The following is a 22,750-nucleotide window of genomic DNA, read 5'->3' on the forward strand; positions in this document are numbered from 1 at the left end:
TTGACAGGACTGATACCTCATAAACCCATATTGATACTGGGTTATGAGGGTATTCTTTTTGGCATACTCCAGGATTGGATCTTAGGAAAAACTGAAGGGTTTTTACCCACAGTAGAGGTTAAACTTACCGGTCTATAATTTCCAGGCTCAGATTTTGTCCCCTTTTGGAATATTAGTATCACATTTTCTATGAGCCAGTCCTGTGGTTGTCTTGCTAAATTCTACTAAAAAGGGGGCTGAAAGCCCGTACTTACGAAGCGCTCACTGATATCCTAATCAGGCACAAATACTAATATTCTTTATAGCAAGATACTATTTATTTTAATAGCACATGAATATAATCAATGGCACATAGGCATTTAGAACTATAGTCATAGAAACTTATACAATAACAGAAATATGCATCAACATTACCGTTATGTTGTAGCAATCCTTTCACATCGGAGGGAACTCGAGTTAATGATAAGGAATCAACATGGCATCTTGCATCACAGGAACAGTGCGTACGTCCACTTCAATGTCCTGGAAGGTTTCCCTTAACATTAAGCGAGTCCGGTGTATTTTTATAGGAAAACTTTGTAGGTTGTGTTTAAATGGTCACCAGCATGTGACAGCTGAGTCATGTTCATGTAACTTGACCACAAACTGCTGTGGGCACCAGCAGCTTCCTGCACATTTCCTGCACATTTAGCCAGTTGTCAACTGGCCGACCACAGTTTGACCATAGTGTTAGTGAAATATTGCAATGAGCCGTAAATTTCATATGCAAGCTTCCTTAAACCTGTCTTTAAGCCAACCACAAGTTTCCGGTAAGTGGAACTGTAAATGTGACTTCCTCATTATCTTGAAACTGCTTCAAAAACCTGTTTGACATGTATTCTTTGGTCATCATATTGGCCATCCAAAGGACATCTCTTTGATACTGAATTATTGATAGGTCAAATAATATCTGGGATCACTCCTATCTTTTGATTATGATTCCTATCTAATCACACATTCTTTCAGTCATATCACATTGGTATCACAATCGGTCCTTGATCCCAGGGATTATTTTCCATCATCAGTATTCCACTAGAAGAAGATCACTCGGAATATACCATACCATGACCAAGAAATATTGTTTGCCACAAATTTTGTTTTCTTGGTTTGTTTGGATAAACGTTGAATCACAAATATAATCACTTTCACTACTATGTATATTAAAACTAAAAGCAATATTATCTGAAAAGCTCCCTTGAATATCATGTGTTTTGGCATTTGCTCGATATTCAAAGGAATCATTACACATTACATTTCCCGATATGTTACTACAAGTTTCACTAGACCCATTTATGAACATATTGGCATAAGGCCATAACATATCATGAATTGTCCTTTCCACTAAGCTGGGTTTAAAAGCATCTACAGTATTTATAGCTGTCCCAAAACTTATTTTTATATTCTCTATAGGGATGAATTCCAGGTTAGTCAGTCCAGTCTTATTTCTTAGTACCCAAATTCCTCCCTTAAAAGCCAGATATTGCAAATTGGTGACTGTTGCATTCAAATTGCCTTGCCACCATGGAAGATTGATCCATCCCACTATGGAAATGGGTACTGTAGTATTCTATAGACGAACACTTCGAGTGTCTTTATCAGCAAGATGATCAGAACAACTTTTCTACTTTAAGATTTCCTCCATGGATACCGGGACATCCAGATAAGGGATACTGGTGGCTGTAAGCGAAGAATGTGTACAGATCCAGCAATCTGTGTGTTGAAAATGTGATGGTGCATCAGAAATTTATTCGCCATAGGTTCCTCCTGATGTAGACTTGTCCATCCAACGACCAAAGAGGCAAACATCAAACACAGGAATTTCTCCATGTCATCACTATCGAGCTCTTTCCAGTAACCGATGCCATGGATTCCGCTTATTTACAACACCTTCTGCAAATAAAGATACACTATTATTCTCGTAAATAACATTTTTCTTGTGGGACATATTCCCACTTCTCCACTCCTGGTCTCATTATCAGGAGAGTACGATCTTTTCCGACCGCTATTACCTCTGTCTCTGAGGGCGGTCCTTGGAGGTTTTGAATCCATATTTTTGCTCCTACATTTTTAATATTAGAGGATCCAAAACCTTTAGTACCCCGTATTGTTAATTCTGCCGGGGCAGTTCCTTCTCTTATTTCAGACAAGTTTATTGGAATTATTAACATCTGAGCCACCTTCTGGTGTTTCATCAATATCAAAGGTTCATTTCCCAAATTTAGCATCAGTACCTTGATTTCTCCCTGATAATCTGCATCTATTACCCCTCCCACCACTATGGCTCCTTTTAACACTAAACTAGGAGTGGCTATTTGACCATAATGATCCTTTGGTATCTGGCAACCCAATCCTGTTGAAATTGGTTTTACCTTACCTGGGGGTACCACGACAGTTTCCAATGTACTGAGGTCTAAACCTGCTGAATAAGGTGTTGCTCTTTGTGGTGTGCCCAAACAGCTGTACCTTGCAACCATGCTTCTTTTTTCCTTGTCAACTGTTGGACTGATTTGTCTGATGGCTGCTGCTTTATCTGCTTCTGAATTAAACAAACGTTCAAGTGAGTTAGTAGGGACATGAGCATCGACATGAAATACAGTGGTCTTGGTAGATTGAATAATCCCTTCAATGTCTTGCCACACTTCCCTGACCATCTCAAACACATTTTGCTGTTCCTCTCCCCAGTGGAACTCATATTTTTTCCTCGTTACTTTGTACAAATGAGCCAACATTTGTCCCAAATGAGGGATATGTTGTCTCCAAAAATCAAACAATCCAATATAAGACTGAGTCTCCTGTTTGGATTTAGGGACCAGAAAATTAATAATTTTCTGTCTGGCATTGGGCAAGATCTCTCTGTGCACCTTGTTCCACTGAATCCCTAGAAATGTTAACACCTGAGACGGTCCTTGAACCTTGGCATCATTGATTTCCCATCCTTTACTTCTCATATGAGCAATCAGTTTTGTCAATTGATCTTTCACACTTTGCTCATCTTGTCCTTGTATCATTATATCATCGATATAATGTGAGATCTGCATTTCTGATGGTAGATCAAATCCATCCAAATGCTCTGCCACCGTCCGGTGACAGATTGTGGGGCTATGTAGCCATCCTTGGGGTAACCTGGTAAAGGTATATTGTCTTCCTAACCAAGTGAATGCAAATTGATCTTGAGCCTTCTCTTCTATAGGTATAGTAAAGAAAGCATTTGCCAAATCAATTACTGCATACCAAGTTCCAGAGTAAGTCTGAATATTTTCCACAATCGTTATTGTATCCGGAACTGCAGCTGTCAAGGGAGGAGTATTCTTGTTTAACTCCCTATAATCAACTGTCATGCGCCAGGAGCCATCACTCTTTTTAACTGGCCAGACAGGATTATTCCATGCGGTAGTAGTAGGGCGCATTACCCCAGTTTCTACCAATTCTTTAATGGTTTCTCCTATCTCTCTGTGACCTCCTGGTATTCGATATTGTTTCATAGCTACCATTTTTGTAGCTGGAGGCACATGTACAGGGGGCATTTTGACTTTGCCCACCACCACTGGTCGCATTTCCTTATGACAAGACTTAATCCCAAAGGAGAATTTTCCTTCTGTTAGATTAAGAGTCATCCCTTTTAGGACATCAATTCCCAAAATATATTCTGGTATAAGAATTACCAGCACCGTATACTGCTTGATAGGTAAATTACCTATCTTCAAAGCTACCTGTGTCTGAACGCCGGTGATCACTTGACCACCTAGTCCAGCAATTTTTACTCTAGGTCCTTTTATTTTTTCTGGGTTTCCATGAATTAAGGTAGCCTCCGCCCCCGTGTCAATCAAAGCTGGGACTCTTTGAACATTTCCCCCTTTCCAATGTATGCTAAGATTGACGTAGGGACGTTCGTCCCTTTTTATCAATAGGGGGGCTTGGCTGGCTACCTATAGTAAATCACTTCCTTCTGAACTTTCATTTACACAGACTTCAGTCTGTGCATTAGCCCTTCCTTCCGTAACCTTTGTGGCCACGGCTGCAGACAGTTCTTCCCATGGATAAACTGACTGAAAATCTTCCCAAGACACTTTCTTTGGGGTTTTTTCCCCTTTTCCCAATAATTTCTTTACCTTGGGGGTTTTTGAACCCCCTTCCATATTTGTAGTGGTCACTTTCTTTGCAGATATAACTTTCTGTTTGTACAACTTCCATAATTCTCCTGTCTCCTTTCCATCAATCCTTTCCTTATTGATCCCGGCTTTAAGCAAAGCCTGGAACATGTCTTTGCGAGACACCTGTGGGGCCTCCCCTACTGATTTCTCTTTACAATCAGGACTGTTTGGTTTACTGTTACCAACATGGCCTCCAGGGGACGATTTATCCCACTGTCCCATATCCTGTAACTCCCTCATCCTCCCTAGAACTACACCGATTGATTCTCCAGTCAGCGCTACAGTTAAGGTTAAAATAACTGTTTTGTATGCTGGAGGAGCATGTTTAAGCAGCCTATTTCTTATGCTGGCTGTCAATGGGTACTGGAGATAATCATCATCCATTCCCAAAAGAGGAAGAGCATTCCTCATTGCTTCTTCCTTCAGCCTTTCCATACCATCTTTTAAGGTATACCAAGGTTTATCATTGATAGGAAAGTCTGCTTCTGATGGGTATTTGTCCAGAAAAGCATGGGCTAAGATCATGATTAAGTTTTGAGTACCATGCTCATTATGATCAACAAAATAATTTTTTATTGATCTCTGAATTACTGGGTCACGAGACATGGTGACAAATTTTGCCACGTCTCCAGCGTCAAAGTGCATTCCACCTCCTCCGAGATCGTGCACCCTGACCAACCAGGGAATTTCTCCTTCTCCTGGTGTTTGTCTAAACTGTGTTAAAATGCTATCAACTTCTCCCTGAGAGTAATCTTCAATGGTTACTCGATTTTTTACATGAGGAATTGTTCTCTCATTTATGATGGCATTACCATCTTTGTCATATTGCAGATTCCCCTGACCATCCCGGACATGTTCCCGGATGATCTCATTTTCTGTCCTCTAGGCGCCTCCTTACTGGATTAGCCTGAATCTTCCCTTTATGGTAATCCTCCTCATCAGATGATGAAGATGAATCCCACACATCCCCATCCCAAGTATCGGGATCCTAGTTTATAGAAGCTGAGACGATACTTTTATGTACTTTGGTTTTATTTACCTTTCATCTTCTTTTCTTGTACTTATTTTGAGCAATTTTTATGGCAGCTTTTTGTGCCACATTCTGATAATGTTCCAATTTATCCTTCAACAGTCTGGTATTACATTCCAGAACTGTTTTCAGGCAACCTAATTCTATCATCTTTTGTTCCATCTGGGAATTTTTCTTCTCTATCTTTAGATTACGCTCATGCATTACACTATATGCACTTGCCAAAATCCAGATGTGCCGTGCTAAAGACACTACATCACCTGCTTTCACAGGGACACTACTGAATACATTCACAACATCAGTAGGTTCACAACCCTTAAGCTTGTCCTGCCATTGTTCTGCCAATCCACAAGACACTACATCACCTGCTTTCACAGGGACACTACCGAATACATTCAAATCAGTAGCTTCACTACCCTTAAGCTTATCCTGCCATTGTTTGCGCCGTGCTAAAGACACTACATCACCTGCTTTCACAGGGACACTACCGAATACATTCACAACATCAGTAGCTTCACTACCCTTAAGCTTATTCTGCCATTGTTTGCGCCGTGCTAAAGACACTACATCACCTGCTTTCACAGGGACACTACCGAATACATTCACAACATCAGTAGCTTCACTACCCTTAAGCTTATTCTGCCATTGTTTGTGCCGTGCTAAAGACACTACATCACCTGCTTTCACAGGGACACTACCGAATACATTCACAACATCAGTAGCTTCACTACCCTTAAGCTTATCCTGCCATTGTTTGTGCCGTGCTAAAGACACTACATCACCTGCTTTCACAGGGACACTACCGAATACTTTCACAACATCAGTAGCTTCACTACCCTTAAGCTTATTCTGCCATTGTTCTGCCAATCCACAATTGACCAATTCATGTGCTATAAGATTGTAGGGAGCCTCAATCCAGCTCGGGATCTCCACAACAACCTCCTTAACATTATCCTTACGTTTTCTGAACATTTTGACACTATGCAAAGATTGAAAAAATATTTGGAATTTTGCCAAATATATGTTTTTAACTTCTAAATTACAAAAATTCGTTAATTACTTCTTATAGAAGTAATCCTGCCGACTACGCCAATTTATGTCTTGCTAAATTCTACTAAAAAGGGGGCTGAAAGCCCGTACTTACGAAGCGCTCACTGATATCCTAATCAGGCACGAATACTAATATTCTTTATAGCAAGATACTATTTATTTTAATAGCACATGAATATAATCAATGGTACATAGGCATTTAGAACTATAGTCATAGAAACTTATACAATAACAGAAATATGCATCAACATTACCGTTATGTTGTAGCAATCCTTTCACATCGGAGGGAACTCGAGTTAATGATAAGGAATCAACATGGCATCTTGCATCACAGGAACAGTGCGTACGTCCACTTCAATGTCCTGGAAGGTTTCCCTTAACATTAAGCGAGTCCGGTGTATTTTTATAGGAAAACTTTGTAGGTTGTGTTTAAATGGTCACTAGCATGTGACAGCTGAGTCATGTTCATGTAACTTGACCACAAACTGCTGTGGGCACCAGCAGCTTCCTGCACATTTCCTGCACATTTAGCCAGTTGTCAACTGGCCGACCACAGTTTGACCATAGTGTTAGTGAAATATTGCAATGAGCCGTAAATTTCATATGCAAGCTTCCTTAAACCTGTCTTTAAGCCAACCACAAGTTTCCGGTAAGTGGAACTGTAAATGTGACTTCCTCATTATCTTGAAACTGCTTCAAAAACCTGTTTGACATGTATTCTTTGGTCATCATATTGGCCATCCAAAGGACATCTCTTTGATACTGAATTATTGATAGGTCAAATAATATCTGGGATCACTCCTATCTTTTGATTATGATTCCTATCTAATCACACATTCTTTCAGTCATATCACATTGGTATCACAGTGGTCCATATTATATGCATATATAGCCTGGGTCTCAGCTTCCCATACACGGTAAGTTTTTTAACTGCATGAGAGGACATACACTATCTAGGGACCCCAACGTAGAGAAATACTTTGGCGTAGTGTTGGGGCTCTGTTGCATTGATCAATTCATTAGCTAAATTTCTCTTTATTCATATGTTCATGGCAGTAATGCAGATTCCATTTTTCATATTTTCATTCTTACATATAGCTATTGGATTTTTCATGTCAGTATTCACACAGCAGTTTCTGCTTTTCATATATTCCCCTTACATAGTCACTGGTGTGCATACCTTCTCTCTATATAGTGTAGATTTTTTAGGTTTTTGCACCCAGTTCAGACTCAGAATGGTGTTCCAGACGTTATTTCTTGATTGATTTGTAGTCTTTCGTTTGTGAACCCGGCCCCACCCACACCTATTGCCAGTCCACAGTATACGCATATATAGCCTGGGTCTCAGCTTCCCATACACGGTAAGTTTTTTAACTGCATGAGAGGACATACACTAGCTAGGGACCCCAACGTAGAGAAATACTTTGGCGTAGTGTTGGGGCTCTATTGCATTGATCAATTCAGTAGCTAAATTTCTCTTTATTCATATGTTCATGGCAGTAATGCAGATTCCATTTTTCATATTTTCACTCTTACATATAGCTATTGGATTTTTCATGTCAGTATTCACACAGCAGTTTCTGCTTTTCATATATTCCCCTTACATAGTCACTGGTGTGCATACCTTCTCTCCATATAGTCCGTTGGTACTGTCCTTGTTATTATTGAATCTGTGAATATTAAAAATAATGGTTTGTCTATCACTGGTACTTACCGCATTTTTTGTTTTGTAAGACGCACCAGATTATATAACTCACCCCAAATTCAGAGGAGGTAAATAGGAAATAACAATTTTTAATGTTAAAATGAGCGTCTGTCTTATAATCCTAGTACGTCTTAATCCCAATGCTCACCAGGGGGGAGCGGCGGTGGTGGAGCGGCTCAGGAAGATCACATGAGGCAGGGAGATGCTGCTCGCTCAGAGGACGGGGTGTTGCAGCTCAGTAGGCTCAGCGATACTTTGGGTTCGGAGGCGCCATTTATCTGTCGGCAGTCTGCAGGGTGTGGCGGTGGCATTCACGACTGATCTGCTGGCAGGGGTGTCACTGCAGTGGAGCGACTCAGGAGGGTCACAGGATGGGATGTCTCGGCGGCGGGTTCTATTGATCTGACTGCGGGCTCCATTGAATTGTCCGTGGTTGTCAAAATGGACTCCAAGAATATGGCTGTGGAGGCGGTGCGTGCGTAGATAGGACTCTGCGGTTATTTTCTTGAAGTCCATCGCGTCACTCTGTGCACGCGCTGCCTACACAACCATTTTTTTTAAGTCCATCGCGTCAACCGCGGGTGAGTGGAGCCCCCAGTCAGCTTAATGCACCCACCACTGAGACACCCCATCCTGTGACCCTCCTGAGTTACTCCACTGGAGTGACACACCCGCAACCCACTGGCAGATCAATGGCGTCCGCCACTGCCGCGACACTCCCAAACCAGTCCTGTGACCCTCCTGACCTGCCCCACTGTTGTTTCGAGCCCTCAGTATCGCCAACCTTGCCTCCTATGACCTCGCTCCACCACCGCCTCCCCGGTAAACCTTATCCAGTTTGTAAGACGCACCCCATATTTTTGGGGAAAAAAGTGCGTCTTATAATCCGGAAAATACGGTAATTCTTGCAGTACTTAGGGATGTATGGTATCCGGGCCTGGGGTTTTGTCTACCTTAGTTATATTGAGGAGGAGATCTACTTCCTGCTGGATTAAAGGGAACCTGTCAGGTCCAATATGCACACAGAACCACGAGCAGCTATAGGTGTATATTGCTAATCCCTTCCTACAGTAACTGTCTCTGTATACACTAGCATAGATAAAGAGATCTTTAGAAAATGTATTTGTAAAGATCTTATATCGCATGCTAATGAGCGAGGGCACTAGTCCCCTAGGCGTTAGTTCCCCGGCCAGTTGCTCCCATTAGCATGTTAGTACGCCCTTGTGGGCATGCGAACATGCTAATGAATACACAGCGTCACAGGATGATCTCACTCACCTCTCCGCTGCCATTGCGTCCGACGCTGGATTTTGACTCAGTGCGCATGACCCCGGAGTTTGGGGCTTTGTTTTTGCCATTTGAGTTTTGAACTGCAAAGCAGAGTTTTTGCCCAAATTTCTGCCACAAAAAGGCAGCATTTTGAACTGCATAGTGCGGTCAAGAAATCCAAATTCCCATAGACTTTGCTTGAAAAGCAGAACACATCCATTTTGGCATTAAACGCTGCAGTTGAAAAAGCAGGTAAAAAGCAAAGTGCGGTCAAAGCCTTAAGGACATTTTAAAATCAGCCCTGCTCTCTACCAGAACTCTCAGATAAGTGCTTCTGCTTATTGTTTCTACTTTCTTGTTGTTTTTTCTGTTTTGATACTATTGTTTGATTCCTGATTTTGCCTGTGTGGAGTTCTTGGTGGAATTGGATCATTCTCTGCTGGGAGTGTCTGTATACTTAGCTCCATGATTCTACAATGTGTTTTGTCATGCTTGGTATTAATTCAGTCGCTCATCTATATTAGTGTTTTTGGATCCCAGTAACATCTGAGTGCTGATCTAGTGGGGGAGAGGCCGTTTGGCCTCAGGGTTTTTTTTCCGTATCAGGCATGCTGATATTTATTAGGGTTTTTATGGCTGCAGACAGTGCTCCTTCCTCTCCTTTCCTATAAAGATAGTTTGGGCTTCAGCTTTGCTGAATCTGTTTTTCTAGCTTTGTATTGTGTTTTCCTATATCACCGTAGTTTTTACATGTGGGGGGTTATCTATATCTTTGGGGATTGCTCCGAGGGCAGATTGGCTTTCTTATATCACTATCTGTAAGATTATTTAGTTGTCCGGCTGTGTCGAGACGACTAGGTCATCGTGGGCTCGTCCCACGGCTACTTCTAGTTGTGTGTCAGGATTAGGTCTGCAGTCCGTTAAGATACCAGACACTCTATTACCTTTTGGGTTTCCCCAATTTTTGATCCTCCTTGGTCCCTGAATCATAACAGTTTAGTGAAAAAGTACATGTTTATAGTATCACTCAGTACCACATAATTTGTTTATCAATGTTTAGTGAGAATGTGTGCGTGTTTATAGTATGGTAAAACATCTGAAACCAGGAGTTTTTGGCATGTCTCATCTAGTGACGTATTTGTCCAGTTTAGATTAACATCTGAAGAGTTGGCCACTCAGAAGAGGACAAATGGAACCTATTAGAGTTTGTGTAACACTTGGTTACGCAAGCAATTTGTTTTCAATTGACTGGTGGAGATTACAGTGAAGTCAGAAGCCTATTTACCTGTGGAGGGGACGCCCGTTGACCCCACAGTGTGGATCCCAGGCGTTTTTCTGTCTTCGCTGTTCTCACAGCTGATGCTACCGAACAGATGATGTGTGTTACTCCTGGTGAAGTTTTTTCTATGTAGTGTACAATATAAGTTCTTTACCTTTTGGGGTTTATATTATGCAAAAGTGTATGCACTATCACACTAGTTCCTATTTTTTGTAATCATTGAATTATAATAAAATTAATAGCCTTCTTTAAAGCTGCATCCGATCCCTTTGAAAACATAGCAAAACAGCTCTGCCCTACTGGACTCAGACCTGTAATGCGCATGCGCCAGGATAGGCACCCCAAAAATGGTGATGACCCAGAAGAGAAACCGGTGCATGCGCTTTGCAGAACTTTGCCCTGCCCTGCACAGAAGTGAGATTGGGGAACTGTTACGAACTGGCGCCGCCATAGCCGCAAGCAGCCTGCTGCGGTTCCTGTTGTGCCCAGGCGCCGGCTGCCGTTCTTGGCCGTGCCTCGGGTCGTCCAGTTGGCTGTTCCTTCCACCATGTCTAAGTGTGGAGAGGCGGCTAGTGCGCATGCGTGCGCCGATTTACCCCAGCCAGAGTCTAAGCCCGGTGTTTTGCCTAGTGAGCATGCTCAGCCTGATTGTGTTATGTCTGAGACTAAGTCCTCAGTTCAGGCTACTGAGCATGCTCCCACAATTAACCCTAACAGCCTCTTTGCACAGGTACTTGGACTTCGTGCTGTGTCTAAGTTCTGGGATGTGCCTACTGAGCATGCTCAAACTGATAGTCTGATTTCTGAGTCTGTTGTTCAGGCTACTGAGCATGCTCAGGCACTTAGTGCATCAGAGGCTAGGTCAGGTAAGGACCTCACTGAGCATGTCCGTGAGGTGGCAGGCCCTGATAGGGCAGAGGGTGTCAGGTGTCCTGATGACGGGGCAACTCCGGACTGGCTCGCAGAGGCCCGCCCCTATGATCTGGCACCTCACCATTGGTCGTCAGACGATGATTGGTGAGGTGGTGAAGTGTTTGGGGCGTGGCTGCCATGAGGTCATCAATGACGTGGCGGTTCCGGATAGGTCGCATGTGACGTCACTGATGACATGGCCCTCTGCTATTGGACCTTGGTGGTTCCACCCTGTGTTTGGGGCGGACCCAGGTTATAAAAGGGGCTGGAGACAACTTGGAGGTGCGCAGTCTTCATTTAGAGTTCTTGGTGGCCTAAGCCTTGTTGGAGCGGTAGGTAGGGCTAGGCGAACGGTGCCTTTCACGCCAAGATTCGTGGCTCAGCACATGAGGGTCAGGTGTCGTGCTTCCTTGCTACCGTTCCTGTTGTGCTAGAGCAGTCCAGTGGCGTTAACTGGGCTGCGGCTGCTGCGTCACCTGTTCAGTTGTGCCTCCTACGCACACGGACAGAATACCTGTTGCGTCACCTGTCCGCGAGTGCCCTCTACGCACACGGACAGTGTACCTGCTGCGCCACCTGTCCGGTTGTGCCCTCTACGCACACGGACAGCGCACCCCAGAACCCCTGTGAAGTTAACAGGGTGTTCCTGGATTGGGTGTGTGAACCCTATTATCCTCCTCGGATTCCCAGTCAAATGCTACTGGTGTGACTACCTGGTCTGACGTGTCCTTTACACACGTGGCCAGTCGAGTGGTGGCCAGAAACGCTAATCGGAGGACCGCTCGGCCTGTCGTGTCTTACACACGTGGCCAACAGGGCGCTGTCGCAGCGGTCTTCTCGGTCAACGCTAACTGGTTACCATCCGGCCTGACGTGTTCCTACACACGTGGTCGGAGTAGCGTCCGCTCCACCGAAACGCTAACTGGGTTGTCGTCCGGTCTGACGTGTCCCTACACACGTGACCGGTTCCTTGAGTTATCTCAGAGCCATCCAGCTCTATAGTCTCCGCCTAACCCACAGGGTGCCAGCAGCTCCATTACCATCTGGAGCACGGTGGGCCCCGACTGGCGATTGGGATATATACCCCTGGTCCTAATCTGCCGGTCCCCCCGTAACAGGAACGCTATGTGGATGACGTAGGATGCATCAGCCACATGAAGCAGGGCAGAAGGATGGCAATTGGGCAATGCGTTAAATTTAGATGGCTTTCACACATGGCTCCACTCCATATGCACGGCTCAGCTCCGTACACGTCGTACACACACGGCTCAGCTCTGTACACGTCGTATACACACGGCTCTGCTCCGTACACGTCGTATACACACGGCTCTGCTCCGTACACGTCGTATACACACGGCTCTGCTCCGTACACGTCGTATACACACGGCTCTGCTCCATACACGTCGTATACACACGGCTCTGCTCCGTACACGTCGTATACACACGGCTCTGCTCCGTACACGTCGTATACACACGGCTCTGCTCCGTACACGTCGTATACACACGGCTCTGCTCCGTACACGTCGTATACACACGGCTCTGCTCCGTACACGTCGTATACACACGGCTCTGCTCCGTACACGTCGTATACACACGGCTCTGCTCCGTACACGTCGTATACACACGGCTCTGCTCCGTACACGTCGTATACACACGGCTCTGCTCCGTACACGTCGTATACACACGGCTCTGCTCCGTACACGTCGTATACACACGGCTCTGCTCCGTACACGTCGTATACACACGGCTCTGCTCCGTACACGTCGTACACACACTGCTCTGCTCCGTACACACACGGCTCTGCTCCGTACACGTCGTACACGCACGGCTCTGCTCCGTACACGTCGTACACGCACGGCTCTGCTCCGTACACGTCGTACACGCACGGCTCTGCTCCGTACACGTCGTACACGCACGGCTCTGCTCCGTACACGTCGTACACGCACGGCTCTGCTCCGTACACGTCGTACACGCACGGCTCTGCTCCGTACACGTCGTACACGCACGGCTCTGCTCCGTACACGTCGTACACGCACGGCTCCGCTCCGTACACGTCGTACACGCACGGCTCCGCTCCCTACACGTCGTACACGCACGGCTCCGCTCCCTACACGTCGTACACGCACGGCTCCGCTCCGTACACGTCGTACACGCACGGCTCCGCTCCGTACACGTCGTACACGCACGGCTCCGCTCCGTACACGTCGTACACGCACGGCTCCGCTCCGTACACGTCGTACACGCACGGCTCCGCTCCGTACACGTCGTACACGCACGGCTCCGCTCCGTACACGTCGTACACGCACGGCTCCGCTCCGTACACGTCGTACACGCACGGCTCCGCTCCGTACACGTCGTACACGCACGGCTCCGCTCCGTACACGTCGTACACGCACGGCTCCGCTCCGTACACGTCGTACACGCACGGCTCCGCTCCGTACTCGTCGTACACGCACGGCTCCGCTCCATATACACGGTTCAGCTCCGTACACATCGTACACACAAGGCTCCACTAATGTCATATACACACGCTCTGCTCCGTACACATCGTATACACACGGCTCTGCTATGTACACATCGTATACACACGGCTTCACTCCATACACACGGCTCAGCTCCGTACACATCGTACCACGGCTCCACTGATGTCATATACACACGGCTCTGCTCCATACACATCGTATACACTCGGCTCTGCTCCGTACACATCGTATACACTCTGCTCTGCTCCGTACACATCGTATACACTCGGCTCTACTCCGTACACATCGTATACACTCGGCTCTGCTCCGTACACATCGTATACACTCGGCTCTGCTCCGTACACATCGTATACACTCGGCTCTGCTCCGTACACATCGTATACACTCGGCTCTGCTCCGTACACATCGTATACACTCGGCTCTGCTCCGTACACATCGTATACACTCGGCTCTGCTCCGTACACATCGTATACACTCGGCTCTGCTCCGTACACATCGTATACACTCGGCTCTGCTCCGTACACATCGTATACACTCGGCTCTGCTCCGTACACATCGTATACACTCGGCTCTGCTCCGTACACATCGTATACACTCGGCTCTGCTCCGTACACATCGTATACACTCGGCTCTGCTCCGTACACATCGTATACACTCGGCTCTGCTCCGTACACATCGTATACACTCGGCTCTGCTCCGTACACATCGTATACACTCGGCTCTGCTCCGTACACATCGTATACACTCGGCTCTGCTCCGTACACATCGTATACACTCGGCTCTGCTCCGTACACATCGTATACACTCGGCTCTGCTCCGTACACATCGTATACACTCGGCTCTGCTCCGTACACATCGTATACACTCGGCTCTGCTCCGTACACATCGTATACACTCGGCTCTGCTCCGTACACATCGTATACACTCGGCTCTGCTCCGTACACATCGTATACACTCGGCTCTGCTCCGTACACATCGTATACACTCGGCTCTGCTCCGTACACATCGTATACACTCGGCTCTGCTCCGTACACATCGTATACACTCGGCTCTGCTCCGTACACATCGTATACACTCGGCTCTGCTCCGTACACATCGTATACACTCGGCTCTGCTCCGTACACATCGTATACACTCGGCTCCGCTCCGTACACATCGTATACACTCGGCTCCGCTCCGTACACATCGTATACACTCGGCTCCGCTCCGTACACATCGTATACACACGGCTACGGTCATGTCATACGCACACAGCTCTGCTCCGTACATCTCATGCACACTTCCACTCACCTCATACACACACAGCTCCGCTCCATAGATAACATTGTACACACACACGGCTCTGCTATATCCACACGGTAAATCCCTCCTGACCCCACACATAAACTTCACCTCAGAAGCTGATCATGTGACCCCTGACTCCTCCCCTCCATGTGACATCATCACAGGTCCTGTAAGCTCAGAACTGTCATACCTTGAAGGAACCCATACATTCTAGGTTTAGCCTAGAATGTACGGACTGCAGTCAGGTCATGACCGGCTTGGTTGATGGGCGTGACCGTTTGGATTGGGGGCTTGGCGATGTTTTTCCCTGTCCACTAAAATCATGCAAGGTTTCGCGCCCAGACCCTCACTTCTATTATAATCCCCTCTATGCTGACGTGGATTTAGAAGAAACATTGTTTTTCTGTCTGGAAGGGTCGGGCTGGCAACATCAGGCTGCATTTTGAACACGCCCCATCACATGACAAGTTACGTCATACCTGTCAGCAGTCTGTACACTCTAGCATCTACCATACATTCTAGCATCTTCCATATATCCAGTGTGCGGCTCTGCAGGAGGTATGTGGAGATTCCCCATTACTGGGCGCAGGGGGCATTAACTCCTTCAGTTGGACACTATTGTCTGACTGGAGTAGCAGAGAATATCATTCTTGGGATGCTTTATGTAATTACTGTATATAGAAATAATACAAGACAAAGGCCACAACAGCAAGAAAGAAATGGCCGCACTTTTACCCTGAAGCGGCCCTTTTGGTCGTCTTTGGTGACTTCTTGGGCCCCAGCTTTTTTTTTAAAGGGAACCTGTCATCAGAAATTTTGCACTAAACCTAAACGTTTCCCCCTCTGCAGCTCCTGGGCTGCATTCTAGCAATGTTCCTGTTGTTCTTGTGCCCTCTTTCTGACCAAAATAAATACTTTGTAAAGTGGTACCTTTTTGTATTCAGATCTTGATAATGGTACACGGGGGCGGGCTCTCTGGTGTCTGTTAGTCTGCCTCCCTGTCGCTTTAGGCCGTCCCCCATCGCGCATTTTCAAAGAGGTGACGTGAGGTAAGCTGGTCAGTGCTTGCGCAGAACGTTGGAGGCGGCGGTGAAAGCGCAACCATGAGATTATGGGCGAGTACTTGCTGATGAAAGTCACAGCGCTGCCCATAATCTCGCACATGCGCCGTGCCACTCTTGCGGGACTGCAATGTGCAGTGTGACCGCTGGTGATGTGTTGCGCATGCGCGAGATTATGGGCGGCCATAATCTCACGCATGCGCCGTGCCACTCTCGCGGGACTGCAATGTGCAGTGTGACCGCTGGTGACGTGTTGCGCATGCATGAGATTATGGGCGGCGTTGTGATTTTCATCAGCAAGTACCCGCCCATAATCTCGTGCTTGCGCTTTTACGGCCGCCTCCACCGTTGTGCGCAAGCGCTGGCCACCTTACCTCACGTCACCTCTTTGAAATTACGCGATGGGGGACGGCCTAAAGCAACAGGGAGGCAGACTAACAGACACCAGAGGGCCCGCCCCCGTGTACCATTATCAAGATATGAATACAAAAAGGTACCACTTTATAAAGTCTTTATTTTGGTCAGAAAGGGGGCACATAAACAACAGGAACCTTGCTAGAATGCAGCCCAGGAGCTGCAGAGGGGGATCCTTTTAGGTTTAGTGCAAAATTTCTGATGACAGGTTCCCTTTAATACATTATCTGGGTTTTCGCCATTATAAGAATCAGGAAAACCAAAACATTTTACCTACATAGCACACTCAAAAAACCATAGGAAAACAGGAGAACAGAACAAGAGTATGGTGCAAAATTGGATAATTCTAATACAAAACAACTGGCACAATATAAAAGTCGGCAGCACACTTCACTAGGCATGTGTATAACAACAGTTATACTATTATAAAGCATGTAGTAAAATATGCAATATAAAACTTGCAATCTGAATTATACTAGCTGCAGGTCACAACATCATTAGAGCAGAGTACTACAGACAAACCGTAAACATGAATAAATAGTAGAGTATAACGGTTACAAAAGAGGTAGTACTACAGGTGCCAAGTTAACTGATACATACATGTCAGTGATCGTTATAGATCCAAGTAACACATGGTCTTAGCAGCAGAATAAATCACAGACTATGGGCAGCATGATCGGTAGCATGAAAATAGGCATACCCATAGCTAAAACACAGCCAAGTGGAGAGCAGAAGAGAGGTCCCCCTGGAGCAAGGACCCCAAGGTACGTTTCACGATCTTGAAAGCTTTTAGTTCATTTCATCAGGGGGAAGGAAAGTGGAACACCATATGGAAGCACCGTGCTTTTTAAACATGGTGCTCGATCGCTCTTGCCACTCCGCCATCAGAGCGGGTGCACCAATCGCAACTGGATTTTCGCACGTCACCAGCAATCAACGCCCACAAATGGCTATGCGCGGGAACGGGACGCGTCACCTGAAATCCGCGCATGCGCACGGGCGATAATGATGCCGGCGACGCCGGGCCAGTACACCCAGAGATGCAGCCGCGCAATGAGGAGAGGCCAGAGCGATCAGGTAAGACACATCAATAAATAAATCGAGTGATCACGAGCACAGGGAGAAGAAGCCATAATCATATAATATGAAATCACAGAATCTTCAGCGATCCGCTTCATAGGAATTCCCAAACATGGCTGACAAAGAATGAATAGATGATATATCCATAAAACATAAGTTCCAAAGTGCCAGAAAAAAGTGTTTATCTAGAATTTAAAAGGACAAATTAAAAACAAGGCACAAGAAACCAAGGAGGCAAAGAGAAAAAGACGCTCATCGTAAGAAGGGTGCAAGGCTGAGATGTTCATTTAACCCCTTAGGGGACAGTGTTCCCAGCATATAAATCCAGCGTGTTTCACGCTGGGCTAGAATTTTGCGTACATTCCCACCCCTCGCACCCCCATGGATGACGTAGATACCCCTGATTTTCAGGGATGTCGGGTCACAATCATGGAAGGCCGGTGTGGGGCCCATTATTCTGTGTGGAGGACTATGTGGGGCCCATTATTCTGTGTGGAGGACTATGTGGGGCCCATTATTCTGTGTGGAGGACTATGTGGGGCCCATTATTCTGTGTGGAGGACTATGTGGGGCCCATTATTCTGTGTGGAGGACTATGTGGGGCCCATTATTCTGTGTGGAGGACTATGTGGGGCCCATTATTCTGTGTGGAGGACTATGTGGGGCCCATTATTCTGTGTGGAGGACTATGTGGGGCCCGTGATTAGGTTTGCCCTTGAGTTTGCCCAAGTTTTTAAATTTGGCTCTCTATTTATTTGCGTTTGACGTCCCTGTTTATAGATTGTTCCTGCCTGAACAAAATCTCATGTGCACATACCCTAAAAAAATATTTTTTCCATTTCACAATGGAATCAGATTCAGTGTACTCTGCCGTACTAGCGTTGGATCCATTACTGTCACAAAATCATAAAAGAAAGATTTAGAATTGTGGCATAAAATACCTTAATATGTCACAATTAGTGATGAGCGAACCTGTGAATATTTAGGTTTGCCAAATCTGCACAGACACAAGAAAAAAAAACACTTAACCCCTAAAGGGCACTTTACACGCTGCGATCTCGCTACGAGCGTACCCGCCCCCGTCGGTTGTGCGTCACGGGCAAATCGCTGCCCGTGGCGCACAACATCGCTAACACCTGTCACACGGACTTACCTTCCCTGCGACACCGCTTTCTAAGGGGGCGGTTCGTGCGGCGTCACAGCGACATCACACGGCAGCCGTCCAATATAAGCGGAGGGGTGGAGATGAGCGGGCAGAATATCCCGCCCACCTCCTTCCTTCCTCATTGCCAGTGGACGCAGGTAAGGAGATGTTCGTCGTTCCTGCGGTGTCACACATAGCGATGTGTGATGCCACAGGAACGACGAACAACCAGCGGCATGCACCACCAACGATATTATGAAAGGAGCGACGTGTCAACGATCAACGATTTTTGACGTTTTTGCGATCGTTGATTGACTCTTCTAGGTGTCACACGCTGCGATGTCGCTAACGACGCCGGATGTGCGTCACTAACGACGTGACCCCAACAATATATCGTTAGCGATGTTGCAGCGTGTAAAGCACCTTTAACAATGAAACCCATATTAGTCAATGGGGAGCCCATGTTTGGGGCTGTAAAATGGTTGTGGTTGTAAATGGGGTCAAGAGCAGGACAATTTCCCTGCAAACAAATGTGGATAGGTAAATGACTTAAAGGACTTCTGTCACCATAGCAATTATGGTTACATAGCAAGTAAATGAAGAAACTAAAAATTTTAAGTCACCCCACAGACATGGATTTCAGAGATTCTCCACAGACCAACAATTTTAAAAAGGCCCTTACAGAGCGTGTAATCCCAGTTCACCCACACAGTCACGATTGCCAGACGTTCCCCGCAGAGCAACAAGTTTAACAAATTTCCCCTATTTAGTCTGTATTCCCAGTTCACCCACACAGTCAAGATAGGCAAGGTTGCCCCACAGAGCAACAATTTTAGAAAGGCCCATACGAATTCTGTCCACAGCTCCAGGTCGGGGGGTGTATTTCAACCCCAAACAGCTGAGTCTCAGAACAGCCTGCTGTTGTTTCCCCCTCGCTGTGCTGAGCTGAGGTTGGTCATGCAGGTGTTTTGCTGACCAGATGAGATGGAAGTGGACCAAGCAGAATAGTAGTAGGAGGAAACACAAACAGAGAAATGTGCACCAATGCTTGGTAGTGTTATAACATGTACTAAAACGGCTTCCTCCTAAAGCGCAACCTACATTACATTATACCCTGCTGACCCTATTTTCACATTTCACCATCACAGACAAGATTGGAAGTGTACCTGTCACGCTTTGACACGTGGCGGACGTGTTCATACCAACCAATGTCTGGACGCATGACAAAAAATACAAATCAACAGTACAACAGGTGGGGGGGGGGGGGCAATGGGTACACAATAACAAGGCCCTATACAGTCTCCTCAACTGACGCCAAACAGGAACGTGAGACTCTAAGAAAAACCCTGTAGTGGCCCTGGCTAGTATGTTGGATGGTGGCAGACGCCAGCTCCACCACTGCCCTAATATACACAGGGAAAGGAAAGATAAACAGCAAAGCATCAACTCCAAATGCAGGAACAAGACTTCACAGGTCCTTACACCAATGTGGTCAGAGAACAAATGGCTTTGTATCTTCAGCAGGGATTGCTGGGTAACATCTTTATTTAAACCTGAAAGGGGTGGTTCACCCATTTTTTTAATTTTCTCTATGAGTGTAACTTACCATTTTTGGTGTTTTCTGCATTGGCTTCAGTTTGCAGTTCCGGCACTGAGCGGCACTATCCTGCACGCTCAGTGCTGGTCACATGACCCCCTGGTGCTGTGGCCGCTAGTATCCTCTTACGCCCCGTCAAGTTCCGGGCTCTCAAACTTGACGGTTACGTCAGAGGATGCTGGCGCCACTCACAGTGATTGACAGGGCTGTGGGCGGTGACTACCGCACGTCACAGCCCAGCATCGAGGGGAGGATCCGTAGGGCGCCAGTGTGGAGCGGTTAAGACGGCTGAGCGTCCGGCAGATTGGTGAGCCACGGGGCGCCAGTGTGGAGTACAGGGGGGGGTCTTCAGCTGAAATCCCCCCTGTACAATCACAAAAGGGTGCCAGCTTAGAATATGCAGGGAGGTGGGACATTATATATGTCTTTCTCATCTATCTATCTATCTATCTATCTATCTATCTATCTATCCATCCATCCCTCTATTCATTCATTAATTCATCCCTCTATCTCTCTGTCTCTATATCTATCTATCCATCTCTATATCTACTCATCTATTTATCTTTCTTGCTGCTCCCGTTTTTTGTGGTCCGCAAAAAAAACGGAAGGCACGCGGATGCCACACGGATGCATCCGTGAAAAAAAAAGGACAGTTTTTTGCGGCCCGCAAAAACTGAACGGTCATGTGAATGTAGCCTTAACAGCAGTCACTGCCTGCTGCCGATCACATGTGACCGTGTGCAGGCTGTGTGTACAGGAGTTCAGCTGAGTTCAGATCAGCTGACTCAAGTGTCGGCTGATTAGGCTGAGGCCACACGGGGATTACTGCGATCCCCTCGCATTACACTCGGCTCACGCTCAGTACAGCAGAGCTGAGTGTCATGCGTGTGTCCCTGTGACTGAGGTCCGACTGTGTGAACAGACCTCAGCTGCGGGGGGCGGTCCGGCACTCAGGAGGGGCGGGCCAGCACTGAGGAGGGGTGGGAGAAATTTCTCTCCCTCTCTCCTCCGTAGTCGGCTATTGCGATTCTCGCTCTGCACTTGCGGTACACCGATGCGATTTTTCTCACCCCATACACTTGAATGGGTAAAAGAGAAAGAGTCTTGCCTTACATTGCAGCATGCTGCGATTGTTTTCTCGGTCCAATTAGGGCTGAGAAAATAATTGCTCATGTGCGCTGACACACAGGCTAATATTGGTCCAAATGGAATGCGATGTTTTATCGCACTCCACTCGCACTGTTTTTCTCGCCGTGTGGCTTAGACCTTACTTGCTCTGTGTCCCCCTGCATCCATCGCAGCGTGTGCGGGCTGGAGTTCAGCTGAGTTCAGATCAGCTGACTCCAGTGCTGGACTGAACTCAGGTGACCTCACAGCCCGTACACGCTGCGATGGATGCAGGGGGACACAGAACAAGTAATTGGCTGACACTGGAGTCATCTGATTACTTGTTCTGCTGGTGCTGTGGTCAGGAGTAGGGATGAATGAGCAGTAAAATGCTCTGGTGCTCAATGGGCAAAGCCCATGTCGACTTTTTTTTTTTTTTTTTTTTTTAAATTCATTAAAAGAAAAAAAAATCACATAACCCTAACCCTAGGGTTAGGGGTAAAAAAAAAAGTGTTGGCTCCCCGCTGTATTTTCTATTGCTAAGGGTAACCCAAGCAGCTACTGGCTGCTAACCCCCGCCTGCTTGGTGTTACCTTCACTGGCAATAGAAAATCCAGGGAAGCCTTTTTTTTTTTTATAAAGATTTTGCCTAAAAACTTTTTTTAAAAAAATGACGTGGGCTTCACCATATTTTTTATATGCTTGCCAGTACAGCAGGCAGCTACGGGCTGCCCCCAACCCCCAGCTGCCTATTTGTACCCAGCTGGGAACCAAAAATATAGGGAAGCCCTTTTTTTAAATTATTTCATGAAATAATTAAAAAAAAAAAAATGACGTGGGCTTCGCTCATTTTTTTGTGTTCAGCCAGGTACAACTAGGCAGCTGGGAATTGGAATCTGCAGCGCAGGGTGTCCCAAGCTTTCTGGGCCCCCGCTGCGAATTGCAGTCCACAGCCGCCCCAGAAAATGGCGCTTTCACAGAAGCGCCATTTTATGGTGCTGTATCCAACTTTTCCAGTGGCTCTGGTGGCAGGTGGCACGCTGTGTAATAAGGGGGTTAATACCAGCTATGTTTTACCAGCTGTATAAAGCCCGAGATTCTTAATGTCAGGCCAAGTTTGACCTGGCCATTAAGAATCTCCAATA

At 46.4% G+C, this 22,750-nt stretch overlaps 1 protein-coding gene and 1 long non-coding RNA gene across 3 annotated transcripts in view; one reads left to right on the forward strand and one right to left on the reverse strand.

Annotated features, from left to right (window-relative positions):
- Positions 1 to 359: 359 nt before the first annotated feature.
- Positions 360 to 15,346, reverse strand: LOC142311962 (uncharacterized). Of its 2 annotated transcripts, XR_012754317.1 has the most exons (4): positions 15,311 to 15,346; positions 6,525 to 7,940; positions 2,414 to 2,575; positions 360 to 1,929 (listed from the first exon to the last, which is right to left on the reverse strand). It is a non-coding gene; the product is annotated as an uncharacterized LOC142311962 (long non-coding RNA). The 2 variants fall into 2 exon arrangements; XR_012754316.1 differs by lacking the exon at positions 15,311 to 15,346 and having other exon boundaries at positions 6,525 to 8,037.
- A 334-nt stretch (positions 15,347 to 15,680) lies between these two features.
- The window catches only part of LOC142312840 (uncharacterized), a 72,653-nt gene continuing 65,583 nt past the window's right edge, over positions 15,681 to 22,750 (forward strand). The window contains exon 1 of the mRNA XM_075351826.1: positions 15,681 to 15,760. The gene's annotated coding sequence lies outside the window, so the exon portion shown is untranslated. The remainder of the gene's footprint in view (positions 15,761 to 22,750) is intronic.

The sequence above is a fragment of the Anomaloglossus baeobatrachus genome, chromosome 5 (assembly GCF_048569485.1).
Source record: "Anomaloglossus baeobatrachus isolate aAnoBae1 chromosome 5, aAnoBae1.hap1, whole genome shotgun sequence".
NCBI lineage: Eukaryota > Metazoa > Chordata > Amphibia > Anura > Aromobatidae > Anomaloglossus > Anomaloglossus baeobatrachus.